This window comes from Parasteatoda tepidariorum, chromosome 10 (assembly GCF_043381705.1).
Source record: "Parasteatoda tepidariorum isolate YZ-2023 chromosome 10, CAS_Ptep_4.0, whole genome shotgun sequence".
NCBI lineage: Eukaryota > Metazoa > Arthropoda > Arachnida > Araneae > Theridiidae > Parasteatoda > Parasteatoda tepidariorum.
Genome location: NC_092213.1, coordinates 84,067,871 through 84,084,719, shown reverse-complemented (window position 1 = coordinate 84,084,719; position 16,849 = coordinate 84,067,871). Strand labels below are relative to the sequence as shown.

Genomic DNA, 16,849 nt, shown 5'->3' with positions numbered 1-16,849 from the left:
AGTGTTACGGTCTAGTTAAGGCAATGGCGCTTAACTAGACCTAGTATATATTTCAGACATTTACCAAAGTGACTACGTAATTGTCAACAACCACCAATTTTGGTCATTCACAGTAACATGCATATCATTAAAAAAAAAATTTAAAAAAATTCTAGTTTTCTTTTGAAAAATGTTTTGACTTTTTGTTTGTCCCATTGGCTTTTCCTACTAATATGAATTTTTTAAAGTTGTGTACTTATATTTTATTTATATATGTATAGATATCTTATTGAATGGAAAGTTAAGAAAAAAAGGTATGCTGATGAAAATTGCTTTTATTTTAAATCGTATGATAGAAGATTAGAAAAGTCTACTCCAAGTTTTATTTTTTTGGAAAAACATTTGTACATTCCTGTCAACAGATTTGTAGCATTTTAATAACTGTGTTATTTCTTTTTGAAGATTGGCAACTTCCGCATATCTAGAAATACTGAATTGAGGATTAGCTGTCATCTAAGACAAAAACCTTGTTGTGTGAACTGTGAGATGCCTTTAACTCATAAAGTATTAAAAAATGTTGCACGATTGTGGATTTATGTATGATTTATACCTGTATTTATCAGTTATATGGGACCAAAATAATGTGTATAACATTATTTTTAATGTATTATGTTCTATAGCAATTTTGTATTGTATCTTGCCCTAGCCACATATCAAAAAACTGTTGTTAACATGTATTTACAAGAATATAATATTTTTTAAACTAAATGGTGTTTTTGATATCGAAGGTGCCGCGAATTTTTTAAATGCTTTTTCAATACGTTCCAATTTCCCACTTTAATGTATAGAATTTTTTTAAGCGACTTGCACAAATTTTATATACATATATATTACTTATTTTTTAAATTAAATTTATGTCTGTTTCATTATTCTATGAGAACTTTATAGCTTGCATTTTATAGTGTTGTATATGACAGTTGTGTATAAATAAAATTTAACTTTTGTATAACAGCCAGTATTTTCTACAAATTTTGAAAAGTGCTACTATTTTCTAATGGCTTTTACTGTTACGAATTAAATGTTAAACATCAAAACTTTATTTAAGTCAATATTGTAACTGTGTAAGTTGATTATTAATATTTTCAATTATACAAATATGCTTTAAAATAACATCCATTATATTTGTACATTTTCTAAAAGTTAATGTTTCGGAAATTTAATGCACGATTATTTGAGTGATATGTCTATGTGACAAAATATAAATCACTATGTCAGATTCAGACATGAATATGTCTCAAAACACCCTTCTGGCCAAAATAGTTGTAAACAGGATTGTGGTAAAAATGGTGCTAAATCCAAATACAGAAAAATTTCTATTCTGCTAAAAGAGATCTTTTGTCCAAAATCTAATTTATTAATGTATGGATATCTTATTTATATGCACATTATCCAATTAAACTAGACATTTCCTGAGGGTTAGGAAATGTTGCCACTGTGGAATCTGTGAGAATGAGAGTAAAAAACAGTAACATCAACAGTTGAGAGCTTGGCTGTGCATTTTTGTAGTAGGGCTTATTACTGTGCTGAAACTGTTAGGTCATTTTTGTATTATAGAAAGAGCTGTCTATGATTATTTGCACTTAGTTGTAACTGTATATATATTTCTTTCGCTTTTAAGTGCATTCTTTATTTTTTTTCTATTTGCAATTCTTTTTTTTAAATTAAATTTGTTATTAACCTTTTTAAACACTTAATGATAGTTGCATTTTCATTGATCTTGTTATGGAATCTGACAATGACTAACACTGACATGGAATCTGTAAATTCAAATTCTAAAGAAATAATTATTTCAATGTAATTATTGCACTAAAATATCCATGATTGAAATTTGCTTTAATGAGATTCTGCTGTGTTTTGATTTCTTATTATTTGATATCGACTTAGTCTCTCTTTTTCTTTTTTTTTATGCGACACAGCATAACAAGTTATGACAAATATGTATACGATAAGAGATTATCTAAGATGTTCAGCCAAAGAAAAAATAAATTCAATACAAGTAAAAAAGTGTTTTAATTGTACAATTTTTATGTATAAAATAAAATTGAAGAGTATTTATATAAATTTATCTAAAATTTAAAAGAAATTCTAGAAAAATGTTGAATCAAATATGATGAAACTTGGTAGCCAATCATGTAAAATCGCAAAATGCATGTAAAAATTGGATAAAAATATGCAAATTACCAAGTAATACATATTTTTATTTTTTGCAGGGTGGGTTTTATTTTTTCAAAGGAGTTATTTTTTTTCTCTTCTTCTTCCAAACTTTAAATTTTGTAAATTTATTTCATATATTTCTTATAGGTCTCTTGATTAAAAAATATTAACAACTTTTTTGGATCAACTATTAGGTTTTTTATTGTAACAAAACTTCAAACTTTGTTATTTTTGGATCACTCTGGAACTGTTATTAATGATTGTTTTTTAATAAAAGGGAAACAAATTTTATATTTAGACTTTAATTGTGACATTCTATGAAAAGCCTTTTATACACCCATTCTGTTGTTAGCATTTTGATATTGTTTTCCCTCATATGGATGGCATAATATAGAATTAAGTTTTAAACTAGGGTTCGCCAACCTTTTTGGAATACCACAACTAACTATTTTTTATTGTTTTCATCTTTTCGATTTGTAATGGCACAAGTGGTTGATGTGCTGAGCTGTAATTGTGTAAAACTGAGTTTTCCAGGGTTCCCAAGGATCAGGTAGAACAGGGAAAACCTGGAATTGTCTCTAGCCTGGACACAATAATATGAAAGCGCCACCCATAGAGGAAACCAATATAGTCTAAACTAAAGAAAGAGCTTATATTTTTTTGAGATTAATATTTGGGGACAAAATTGTCTCTTTGCTATTTCGAACTAACATACTTGATGGAAATGTGTAAAACATTTATTTCTGTTAAAACGCTCAAAAATATATTTGTAGGATGCACCACTCTCTATTAAAATTGGCAAAAACCCCCCCTCCCCCATCAGACATAGTTCCTAGCAGTGTTTATTTTTGTGTATGCAATGTAGTCAGGAGTCTGTCTAGGCAGAATTTACTACCGTTTAGCGGTACATTCACAAATTCAACTTCAGGAAAAACGGTAGTTTCACAAATTCATCTTTAGGAAAAACGGTGGACACAAAATACTTTTTCTTATAATTTTAATTTTTGCATCCCTTAAGAAACGATAAATCCATATTTTTGTGTTAATTTTTTAACATAATTTTAAATTTTTCACAACCTATGTCTAAATTTTCACAAAATAGGTACCTCTCAGAAAAACCTAGACAGACCCCTGGTAGTAAGATTTTAACTTTACTTTGATACAGTATACCTGCACTGCTGCTAGTTATACAGTCGAATCCTGTTTTAGCAAATTCCTAAGCAATTTCTAATAAAGAAAATTCTTTATACCAATATTACAAATTTCAACATTAACCAAAATTATTTTGTCAATTATACCAAAATTATTTTGTCCAAAATTATTGTGTGGAATTTTTCGCATAAAAAGATAATAAGTATTGCATTTAATTACAGTTTTGATCTATTTGTACTCAACATATATAAATTTCAAATCCATATTTTAAAAGCAATTTAAATTAAAACGAACAATGGATTTCATATCATTTAGCTGTCAGAAAATACGTAATAACTGTAATTTTATTCTGCACAAATAATTTAAGAACCAGTTGTAATTACAAACTGCACCAAATTCTGCACATTTTCAAACAACTGAAGTGGAAATCACTCTTTTGGAAAGCCACATGTATTTTTTACTTCTTCAAACAAGAATGGGTTGGAGTCTCAGGATGGTCCCTTCCGAGTGATTTGTCTTTTTTGACATGTCCCTTTCATATCTGAAACTTTTTTTTATTTTGAAGATGCAAAAATATTTGAATTCAGAGATCATTGTGTACTTTTGAAGAATTGAACAGTGTTTTGATCGTGAGAGAAAATGAGAATTGTCGCTTATTTTCACCATCGCTGAATCGGATTGCGAGTGTCGTAATATTGGTATTTCTTTCATTCGTCGTTTCTACGGAGATTCATTCGGAAAATATTCGTTACGTTGAAATTTTCGGATTTCGCTAAACTGGATTTGGCTGTATTGCCAAATTTAAAGTGTCTGAACTTCATTTTTATTTATGAGAAATTTTTTATTTTATTAGGTTACATTATTTTACTCGAAATTTTTTTTTTGTTAACTAGTTTGAGAGGGAAGCTGGCTCACGCCGAGCAGATTTTCCAACACTGTTACCTCGTTTAGACTCTAGTAAAACGTATAATCAAAGATATAATATTCTTTGTTATGATAAAGAATGCATACATTTAGGTGTATGTATATATGCTTCATAATTTTTTGTTATTGTATGTTTACAATTTCGTAAGAGTCTCGAGAATTTCTACTCTGTATTTTGATGTATATTTTATGGGTTGATATTCTAACATGCCAAATTTTATGTACTGTTTGCAACCAAATTTATTTGTGTTTCATGTTGATTGCAATGCACAATAGTTGTAGGTAACCATTTTTCAATTGAGGATTAATGAATTTTTTTTTTCTTCCTTCAAATATATCTGAGATTTTCAATGGCATCCTTCATGATTAAAAAATTTTTAGGATGCGGCAAAACTAGATCCCCCTCCCATGAACTAAACTGGCAATTTTTAGGTGAATTTTATTGAGCATTTTATGTAATACTGATTTGATGAAATCTATGTAAGTTGACAGAATTGATGAACTGACAACAATTTGATAGTTCATTTAAAAGAGTGGTCAACATAAGGGAATTTTATGCCAGTTTGGTGCTTGGTCATTAACAGGGTGCGTAGCTTTTTTAAAAAGTGCTTTTTTTTATTCTGGGTTTTTAAAAAGTGCGTAATTTTCTATTTTTGAAAAAGAGATTTTTTCTTTGCCGTGTCGATTGTCTAACTAAATTACAAAAAATGCATGCACAATTTTCTCTGCGACATCTATCAAAAACTAGTTTTTTTTTTATCATGATTATGTAAAGTTTTTGAATTTTATGTTTATAAATTAAGAACTTAAAATGATTGAGAAAAAATTATTACTGCCCAGATCCTAATTATGAATTTTTTTTTTGGAAGGTGATTTAAAAGATGCTTATTTTTTGTTGAAAAGTCTGGCTGCGCTCCCTGATTAAGATTAACTTAGAAATGTGTTTTATATACATGGTTGGTCAAATTTAATATGTTTAATTGTACATGTGTTTGAAAATGATGTAATTTAAATTTCATGTATAATATGGAATAACTCATGAGCTATTATCATATCATGTATTGGTTTAAAAGGGGAAGTTTTTTTTCTTTTAATTATTTGATTATTAATGGTTTGTTATGAAAATATTAATTGCGCTAATTGTAATGTTTTTATTCATTTCTGTAAAATTTTGGAACTTTTTACCTTGTATTTTTATCTGTACATTTTAAAAAACATAATAATCTGTGACTATTGTAAAAAAAAGAGGCTAGTTTTCAATATCTAATTGTTTTAAAATAGTTGGAATTGTTTTTTTCTTCTTCTTTTTCATGTAAATAATTATGACTGCATTTATTTACAGTTACATTCCTACAAAGTTCATTTGCATATTTATCTTTGAATGAGATTGAAATTATATTTTTTTGTATCTGGTAGTAAAAATTTCATGTGTTTACTGTTCTGATGCCTCTCTACGAATAATTGAGGTGTAAATTTTCAGAATTTAAATAAAAATTATTTAAAAAAAATTGTATTTCCTTATTATTGTTTGAAGTACCATTCAGTCTGTTTCAAAGAGCTTGTTTTTGTATGCATAGCCCCTATTATTTTCTAGCTGAACACTGCTAAAGAGTGACAAGAGTGTAGCGGGGGGGGGAGTGTATAGTAAATCTTGATCCCCCTGTGTAAGTTAGTGACAAATTTTAGCGAGTGATTTTTAGTGAAAGAAAAACGTAATTAATTTTCATACACTGTAGAGAATGGATTCGATACCAAAGATAGCTGTTTGATTCGAATTCCGCTCCCGGCCACAGTGCAGACGTAAAATATCCACGGTGAGTTGGAGTCCCCTTGCCGTCAGCCTAACTGGCGGAAGTTTTCGTGGTTTTTCCTTTCCCTGTAACACAAGTGCGGGTAAGTTCCATCAAAAAGTCCTAAATGAAGACAAATTTCTCCCAATACTTAATCCAGAAATTTCCTTGTCTTCTGGATTGGGTTCAAAATTACTAGGCTGCGGAGTTGAACACTAGTAGCCGTAAACCCAAAAAATTGGATCGGCTGTTGTTAAATAAAATAGGGAGATTTCGCTCTTTTACGTTAGCTTCAGTACCTAAGATACAAAGAATCTTACTCCAGTCCACATAAAGTTATTAATAGTTATGAAAAATTCCATTTTTTAAAAAAATTTATGTTATGTTCATTGTTTGCCATATGTCTAAATTTTCACAANTTTTATCTGTACATTTTAAAAAACATAATAATCTGTGACTATTGTAAAAAAAAGAGGCTAGTTTTCAATATCTAATTGTTTTAAAATAGTTGGAATTGTTTTTTTCTTCTTTTTCCTGTAAATAATTATGACTGCATTTATTTACAGTTACATTCCTACAAAGTTCATTTGCATATTTATCTTTGAATGAGATTGAAATTATATTTTTTTGTATCTGGTAGTAAAAATTTCATGTGTTTACTGTTCTGATGCCTCTCTACGAATAATTGAGGTGTAAATTTTCAGAATTTAAATAAAAATTATTTAAAAAAAATTGTATTTCCTTATTATTGTTTGAAGTACCATTCAGTTTGTTTCAAAGAGCTTGTTTTATTTTCTAGCTGAACACTGATAAAGAGGAACAAGAGTGTAGAGGGGGGGGGGAGTGTATAGTGAATCATGATCCCCCTGTGTAAGTTAGTGACAAATTTTAGCGAGTGATTTTTAGTGAAAGAAAAACGTAATTAATTTTCATACACTGTAGAAAATGGATTCGATACCAGAGTGTAGCTGCTTGATTCGAATTCCGCACCCGGCTCACACCGACCACAGTGCTGACGTAAAATATCCATGGTGTGTTGGAGTCACCTTGCCGTCAGCCTAACTGGTGGAAGTTTCCGTGGTTTTTCCTTTCCATGTAAAGCAAATGCGGGTAAGTTCCATCAAAAAGTCCTAAACGAGGACAAATTTCTCCCAGTACTTAATCCAGAAATTCCCTTGTCTTCTGTATTGGGTTCAAAATTACTAGGCTGCGGAGTTGAACACTAGTAGCCGTAAACCCAAAAAATTGGGTCGGCTGTTGTAAAATAAAATAGGGAGATTTCGCTCTTTTACGCTAAACGCTCTTTTACGAAAGAATAAAAGCTCACGAAAATGACCAATGGCACGAGACAATTCCAGTAGCCCTATTGGGAATAAGAACAGCCATCAAAGATTTAAATTCTTCAGCTGAACTCGTATATGGATCTCCGCCATGCGAGATGTTTGAAAACGCAAAGCGAACTACATATAATGAATTCATTTCACAATTACGAAGTCATATGCAGCAATCAACACCAACTACCACAATAGTACATTGCATACAAATAAAAATATGATCTCCATCTCAATTTAAAAACTTGATCCTATGTTTATCATCAGGCTGATCATGTTAAACCTAAATTGCGTCAGCCTTACTCCGGTCCACATAAAGTTATTAATAGAAAGAAAAAAAACAAAACATTTAATAGTTTTGAAAAATTGCATTTTTTTAAAAAATTTATGCTATGTTCATTTTTGCCAATTTTCATATTTATATGCATTGTACAATTATTTTTTATTTTATAAGCGTTGTTAAACAGCCGACCTAATTTTTGGGTTTACGACTACTAATATTCAACTACGTAGCCTTGTAATTTTGAATCCAATCCAGAAGACAAGGGAGCTCCTGGATCAGGTATTGGGAGAAATATGCCTTTGTAGAGAACCAGCATCTGCGTTACATGAAGAGGGCGACCATGAGAACCTCCCACGGTTAGCCTAACGGCAAGGGGACTCTAACCCATGATCCCTGTGGTCGGTGCAAGAGGGATGCGGAATTCGTATCAACCAGCCATCGCTGGGATTCGAACCCGATTCACCTCAACGCTCTATCTCATGAGCCATTGGGACTCATTGTACTATTCTTGTCACATATTCTGCTCTAGTGGTTAAATCGTTTTTTCGGGTACCCGCAGTCACTGGGGGATACTCTGATGAATAAAGTCTTCGCCAAGCCGACATAAAAAAATAATGCAACCCTAGAGCAGAACGTCTTTTGCAGTATGCACGTTAAGAAAAATGATTTTTTTTTTCTCTTCCAAGAATGTGATGGTTTCTTTTTAGGAGCAAAATGCTCTATTGATCTAATATGGATAATCAAATAATTATTCCATATATTTATCAGGCCTAAACATTCTAGTTAATTTTTCGTTTCAATTACAAATATAATTTTTGGATCAGGTCCTGCATGTGAACACAAATTGTGTGACATTTAGTATTTATCACCGAAAATCATGTTTTTCCATGACAAATTTTTATCAAGGTCAAAATCTAACTTTCCAGGTGCGCATGTTACAAAAAAAAAGCGTGTTTATTTGGTTTTTTAAGAAAAAGACCAGTACGAACTTGTTACATCAAAATAATGAATTTATTCACGTTATATCACATTAAAAATCAATTGCTGGTTTGATTTCTTTTAATTAGTATACACAAAAGGAAAGAAATAACACATATACTGACTGAATATAAATTCTACAATAGGAAGCATTTAATAAAATAAGGCTTAAAAAAAAAAAAAGAATAATATTTGTCATATTCCTTGTTCTCCTCTCCCTATTAGGAATATATAATTTTATAAAAAATACTTTCACTGAAAAATTAAAATGTTTTAATATTGATAAAATAAAATACTTTTGTTTTAAAATAAGAATCCTTTTTTTAGATCATTTTATATCATATACATATTTAGAGATGAGTGCATGTTTGGAGTTCTGAATTTAAAAGACTTTTAAGCGAACCTGCCTGCACTCATTCGAAGTTTTCTTGAGCCTAAACCTGAGACATATGATACTTTATTAGGGATTAACTATTTTTGGAATATATAATTTAATGCCATCAAATTATTTATGCTAAATAGCCATTACAATTTTTACACATCTAGGGACAATTCCACTATTTAGGAATGTCGTATTAGCCAGCTAAAGATAAAATTTGAGCACTTCTAATAACACAGTGAAACCTCTATTTAACGAAGTCGCTAAATCCCGATTATAAGTTCGATATATGGAAAATTCGTTAAGTCATCTTTTGAAATACTTAAACAGGAAACAGGTTATAAATTCATAAACACTAGACATAATTAAAATAGCAATTGATACATCTTTATCTTGTAAACTAGTATCTATTTATTTTGTTAATTTTAACCATAAAAGAAATCTGCATGGAAAGCAAGAATAGAGCAAAACATGCTGCATACATTTTCAACTAAAAAAAAAGCTACATTATGTAAAAATTATGGCTGCATCTATTATAAATACATTACCACATGCGTTCGTAAGTTTAATTACTACTGATAAAATCCCTTAATTTTGTCAAGAGTTTTTTTGTTTGAAATGCAAACTAAAAGGGAAAGGGATTTTACTGCTTTTTCTAAAAGGGGCAACGAAAAACAATTCAAGGTCATTTCCTCCCACAAAATGCGTTAACAAGATTAAAATGTTTTGAAATATATAGGGAAAGTGGATCTCACAGAAAAGTTTGTTAAATAGAAAATTCACTTCGTAATTGGGAAGTTATTTTACCCTCGAAAAAAATCGCAAAATGGAAGTTCGTTAAATAGAAGTCCGACTGTATTTGTGAAAATAAGTCTTGATATCATTTAAACTTACGTCAATTTTTAGAAATTATTTTTTAAAAAAAATTAAAGATATAAAAGTTTCTAAAAATTGGAGTGCATGAAGACTAATTTTCTTTAAATAAAAATTGCTATAACTGTTTCAATATTTTTAGCTGTTTTTAAAGATTGCAAATACAACGTCTGTTTACAGTTTGAATTGCCCATATGTTTAGTGTAAAAAGTAAATGTAAACTATATCGTGGGCACAAAAACTTTCAGACAGTGAGCTCATTTCTATACGAACTTTGGTTTGTTAGAAGACAAACAGTATTCATACACAGTTAATATTAAATTCATAAACTTTTCCTTAAAAAGTCATCAAATATGAAAACTACTTGTAAGGAAAACACTTAAGCGGTATCGACGTTTATGTAACACTGCCTGACATTCGTTGAACAATCCATCATTCGATGCAAGATTTCTTCATTTGGCCAACTCTGGTAGGACTGTAAAATGATGAATTTCAGCCATGCAAAAGTTCATGTATAAATCTTGGCTAACCACCGGAACAATTCAAAACATATGCATAATTGAGAAGAAAAAAAATTTCAAGAACTTCTTTTAATATAATCAATGCAAAAAATAATTTTAGAAGTTTTTTTTTTTTTGTTGGTAATATTCAGCTTATCATACAGAAATTTAAAATGCATAAAAATCTTCGTAATATATATAAATTTTCAATATAAACAAATATATATTCGCTGAATGCATAAATCTATTAGTTCAGAGTTGTTACTCAAATCAGGATAAAAATAAATCCCTGTTTTTTCTCTGTACACATTATATATTAAGAGGGAAAACACAATCATTGTGCTCTTGTATGAGGCTAACTATACTAGTTATAATTGATGAAAAAACTTAAGAGAAAAGAAAGGAACAGCTGAACATACTTATAACAAATAATGCTATAGTGAATGAAATAGTTTAATATAGCTAAAATATCATCCTTAAATATTGTTCTTTGGTTGGTTACTACTTTTTAAAAGACAAAAATAAGAAACAAATTTCCCTGTATTTTCTCAGTTTCTAGAGAAAAACTAAAAATTTTCTGCATTTTCCTTGTTATTTTAGATGATTTTTAAATTCCCTGCATTTTCCAGGCTTTCCCTGAGAAGTGGCAAACCCTGTCATTCGAAAGACAAGAATGTTGTTCACAAAATTTTTAAAATTCAGGGTGCATAGTCGAATTATTCAACAAAAAAAGCACCTTTTAAGCACTTTAAAAAGATATCATTATTAGGCAAGGTTGGAAAGTTTTTGACAATTGACGGTTTTATCCTGTTTAAACCGTCATGTCGAAGGGGGGGGGGAAACAAACCTTTTGCCATTGTTTTTGACAATTGTCAAAAATCATGAAATTTTGAATCATGTAAAACGAAGGACATTTTCATATGCTACGGACTGACAATACGGCGAAATAGATTGATTGGGTTTGAATTAAGTGCGAAAACGTTAAATAGAACAATGTGAACTGTGTCTTTTTGCATAATTCGTAGGGAAAATTAACATGGTAAAGGAAAAATCTCATTTTGAAAAAAAAAAAAGAAAATTAAGCACTTTTTAAAAACACCCAATGAAAAAAGGACCTTTAAAAAAACGAAAATAAGCACCTTTAAAAACGCTATGCACCCTAAAATTAATATATATGGATCTGAATTAAGCAAGTAAAAGGTTAAAATAATTTTGATTAAACTATTAAGAAAAATAGGCCAACATGCAAGCTGAGGCATTTTTTTTGACTACTTGTTATTTATGTTAGCAACATTTTTGTTTACCATTTGTCATAAATGGTACCTTCGAAAGCAACAATGACTTGCTTGTAACATTGCCATTTGAAAATAAGATAATTTGCTAAGGAAAATGTAACTTTCCCCCCAACTTACTTGAATTAATATAATAATGTGATTTGATACTATAAGAAAATAGTCAAAATAAAATATATAACCAGTCTTTACTCAGAAACGTAAGATTTGAATAATCCAAGAAGTAAAAAATAAATTTGTTTCATAATCTCTGGAAGGGAAGGATCCGTAATAATTTAATTTTTCTTTTCTGAAATACTATTTTTACTTAGACAAAAACATAAAATAAAAAATTTAATAAATTTGTTTTTATTTTATTACAAAAAATCTCTAAGGCAAATAGTATAGTTTTTATTACAGCAATAAGTAAGTTATTAACAGGTATTGTTATAACCCCCAGGCAAGAACAGAAACAGCATTCCAACTTTATATAAACTTTTTGGAGAACAGCACATTATAAAAATGAACGCTATTAAAAAATAAGACAATTTAAACCTATAACTTAAAAGTCATTTTATATTTAGATAATTCGGTACAGTTATTTTCTGAAATGAATTAAAGCCAAGAAGCAGTTAATTAACTAATTAAGCATTAATTAAGAAGTAGTTTGTTTCTAGAAAGATAATATTCAATGAAATGTGTTTAATGAACATTAATTCCAAAACTTAGAGGGCATCCAAACTTTTTCCAGAAAGTGAAATCATTTTGCATTATACACTTTGCATATCTGATGAAATTTTTAACTCAGTGATTTTAATTTATTTTCTATAAAATGTAATATTTCTCTATGAAAATGTATTTTAAAAGTCTTCATAAATCTTAGAATATACCCAACAGGTTATTAATTTTTGAATCAAGAAAATATAAACTTCATTCAAAAGCCTTTAAACCTGGGATAAATAAAAATAACACATCATTATATACAATAGAAGATCAATATATTGCCAACACAGATAGGAAAAAAATCCGGTCGATTTTATGAAATAATATGAATTTCATGTTAACTGTTGCAAAATATACTAAATATTTTACACATAGGGAACTTTAGGGATTTTTATTATCATTAACAGAAAAAATTTGCAATATTTTCCGGCTGTGATTGACATTAAATGAACTTGGAATGCTTTCTCTTATGTTAACTCATAATTTAAGATAGTAATTTATTATTGATAGTATTGTCGACGCTCAGGTAAATATGAACTCGCTCAATAAACAGAAATTAGCGGACTGTAAATTTGCACAATATTTATTTATTAATATTTGGAAGAGAGCTTTTTTGTAGCTCTTTACTGCTCTCCTTCCACACACACACACTCTCTCTCTCTAAGTTACAAGTTTTTCTAGATGGCGCTACAAATCCGTGCGGATACGAGTATTAATTAATTTAAAAAGAAAATTCCGAATAAACTGAAAATATAAAAAAAGAAAGCATAGCTATGCTTTAAAACTAAATACTATAAATGAAGCTCGCTTCACTATGTAACATTAATTTAAACATTGAAGCAAGCAATAAACTGTGAAATATTAGATTTCAATATGGATTTTTCTTTTATAGGAAACTTAATTTTAGGGAATTCTCTAAAACGCACAAAAACCGGGAGAAATTCTATTAAACCAGTAATCCAGTAGAGTTGACAGCTATGCTTTAGATATGAAAAAAAAAATAGTCTCCAAAATAATTGCCAGAGAGATAAAAAATAGTTTTCCTCCACTAACACAGTCTTATTTAATGATTCCAAATAAAGTATTTTTTTCTTTAAAGACACACTATATAACACGGTTGCCACTCAAATCTGGAGGAAAAAAATTCCCTGTACATATTATATACAATNGGACCATCGCTATTCCGGATAACTGATTTTTCCGGTTTTCAGAATCGCTACAAAAAGCCGTTTTTTTTATTGTTAAACCCAACTAAAAAAAATAATATTTGGAAATAATCCTAAAATGAAGAAAAAACGATGAAGTAATACACTAATGATCATGTCCAAAATGATGGTAAGGTAAACATCTTTCAAAAAAGAAAGAAAAACCCTAAAATCTTACGAGGGAAATTTTTTATTTATTTTTAAACGGCGGTAAAATTTATCGAATTTTGTTCCGATTTTGATTTCCGGATAACGAGTTATGTACTGAACTAAGAGGAAACAACAATTACTGTGCTCTTGAGTGATTTATATTAGGCTAACCATATTTATTAGCTTTAATTGCTGGAAGAAACAGCTGAATATACTTAAATAATGCTATAGTAAATTAAATAGTTTAGTATAGCTGAAATATCATGGTTAAATATCCCACAGATTACGCATTGAGTAGCTACCTTTTTTTAAAAGACAAAAATAAGAAGGAAAAAAANAACTAAGAGGAAACAACAATTACTGCGCTCTTGAGTGACTTATATTAGGCTAACCATATTTATTAGTTTTAATTGCTGGAACAGCTGAATATACTTAAATAATGCTATAGTAAATTAAATAGTTTAGTATAGCTGAAATATCATGGTTAAATATCCCACAGATTACGAATTGAGTAGCTACCTTTTTTTAAAAGACAAAAATAAGAAGAAAAAAATTCCCTGTATTTTCACAGTTTGTAAAGGGAAAAAAAATCAAAATTCCCTGCATTTTCCCTGTTATTTTAAGTGATTTTTAAATTCCCTGTATAATTTAATCTGAAATTCACAAAATGCAAACTCCTTAAAATTTAATTTGTTGAAAAGGAGGCATAAATTTACATTTTGTGCTGTCCAACGTAAACTGTTTTTAGAATGTAAGAAATGTAAATATATAAAAATGCTAATCTCAACGTCTTAAATATAGACATCATACCAACTCCATTTAATTTGCTAATGCAAAAATAATAATTAAATGTTGAGTTACAATTTTTTAAGAATTATAAACTATAATGTGTTAAATGAAAAATGATTTCAAAGTACATTAAAACTAGTGAGCATGGAATAATCTTGTTTCCAAAATATTTATTTTTCAAAAAGAGTCACAAATTTTTTTTGTGTCAATAATTAACTATTTGATTTTTTCATGTATTCATTTTCACATACATCATTTATACACAGTTTCACAAATACTTGTTATTTGCCGCTCAATCAATTCCCGCCCCCTTCTTTTCAAAACATAAGCATTTAGCAGATTCTTTCTTGTTTCTTTTAATGAAGCGTTTGGAATCTGTCCATAAGCACCTGTATTACTTACAGAATTTTTTTAAATTATTTAATATATAGATTAAGAAATTTGGCTAATTTTGTTGTTTTTGAACTTCTCGATTACAGCAAAATAAGATTAACATAAAAAATGACCATTATAATGCGGATGGAAAAAGGATAGAGTAATGATTAAAGATGCAATCTAAGGCAATCAAGTAGTGAGTAATTATTGAGAGGTATATTACGAGAAGTATAAAAAATAAACAGAAAATTTGGGGATACGCAAAAAAGTTCAACTCCTTTAGTTATATAAAAATTTGTACGAAAGGGCATTTAAGAGAAAACATAACAGAATATATCATTAAAACAATCATTTTTCATTCAAATTTAAATCAATATTACGAAGAACTAATAAAATTCTGCCACATTTTATAAGTAATAAACCACTTTTTAATAAAATATGTTTAAGTAAAAAATTAATCATGTAATATTAAATCAAAATAACGAAGTCCCATATTTGGATATGGATACAGCAAAAAGGTACCAATTCTTATCTGCACTGGGTATAAAAACGCAAAAATTCTTTCTTTGATAGCCAATTGATAAAAAAAAAGAAAATTTTCAAAATGATTACAAAATAGTCTTCTTTACTTACATTTTGGTTAAATTAGTCCCGCCCCTTAGTAGCCTTTTCTTGAAAACAGTTATTTTGGCCTCGTTTTATTTTCCAATGGCAAGCTTGTTCACCAAAATCTTAATTAAAAAACTTTTTACAGGCAGTTTATTGACTCTTGTAACTAATTTCAATCAAAATTCTAATAAAAAATCACAGCCTTTTCTTAAAAGTGCTTGAATCTTAATGTATTTAATTAGACTTAGCTTATTTTTGAAGATATAAAACTAGCTAATGCTTTGCTTTTTTTCTAGGTTGCTAATTTTAATGCAAACATTGGAATAATTTTTCTTTTTCTAAATATAAAAATTTCAGCTGTCCATTCAATTCTCAATGCTTGAAAATCAAATGCAACTTCAACCATATTATTTATAAGACATATATAAAAACAAAGCAATACGAAAAAAATTTCTGCAAAACAATTTATTATTTTTTTTTTTGTGAATGGTGTGAGTGTATATTATATATATCTGCTGCCTACATAATGCAAAATATTCAGGGTTTGTATTTAAAAGATCTTCTACTGTACATATATGTATGTATATATACTTACTTGAAATACAATTGTTTAAAGAATTAAAAACTCACTACAAATACAAACTCAAAAGCTTTTCAAAGAAATGAATATGCATGGATGAAAAATATTAAAACCAAACAAGTTAAAAAATTAAGAATGGTAAATCCTTTCATACAAATTTTTACAATTTTAAAGATTCAATTTAGCTTTATGCAATCATTTTATGATAATTTATTAGATGTATCTAAAGAATTTCTTTAATATATCACAATATAATCTTCCTGAGAAGTTTGATACCTATCTAGAAGGCAAATAAAATTTTTACATTTAACTTAACTGATAATGAGGCGGGGGAGAGGAGTAATACAGAGGTGCCAACTTTCCTAACTACCCATCAGTAAATCAGAAATACAGCAACACAGAAATGTATACAAATTAGTGTTTACCAAATTCAAATGTTTGCAACAGGGTTGTCACTCAAATCTGAAAAAAATAATTCTCCGTGTTTTCCCTGTACATATTATACACAATATATTAACAGAAAGCACAACAATCACTGTGCTATTGAGTGACCTATATTGGGTTAACTATACTAATTTAAATTTAGGGAAAAACTTAAGAGGAAAAAAGGAACATACAAAATCCAGTATATATTGCTATAGTAAATAAAATTTTTTAATATAGCTGAAATATCATTCTTAAATACACGCCTTGAGTGGCCACCTTTTTCTAAGAGACGGAAATAAGAAACAAAATTCCCTGTAT

The 16,849-nt window shown here is 28.8% G+C and overlaps 1 protein-coding gene across 1 annotated transcript in view; it reads left to right on the top strand.

Annotated features, from left to right (window-relative positions):
* The window catches only part of LOC107443828 (G protein alpha i subunit), a 42,982-nt gene extending 40,498 nt beyond the window's left edge, over positions 1 to 2,484 (top strand). Inside the window, exon 9 of the mRNA XM_043049642.2 lies at positions 261 to 2,484. The gene's annotated coding sequence lies outside the window, so the exon portion shown is untranslated. The remainder of the gene's footprint in view (positions 1 to 260) is intronic.
* The last annotated feature ends 14,365 nt before the right edge of the window (positions 2,485 to 16,849 follow it).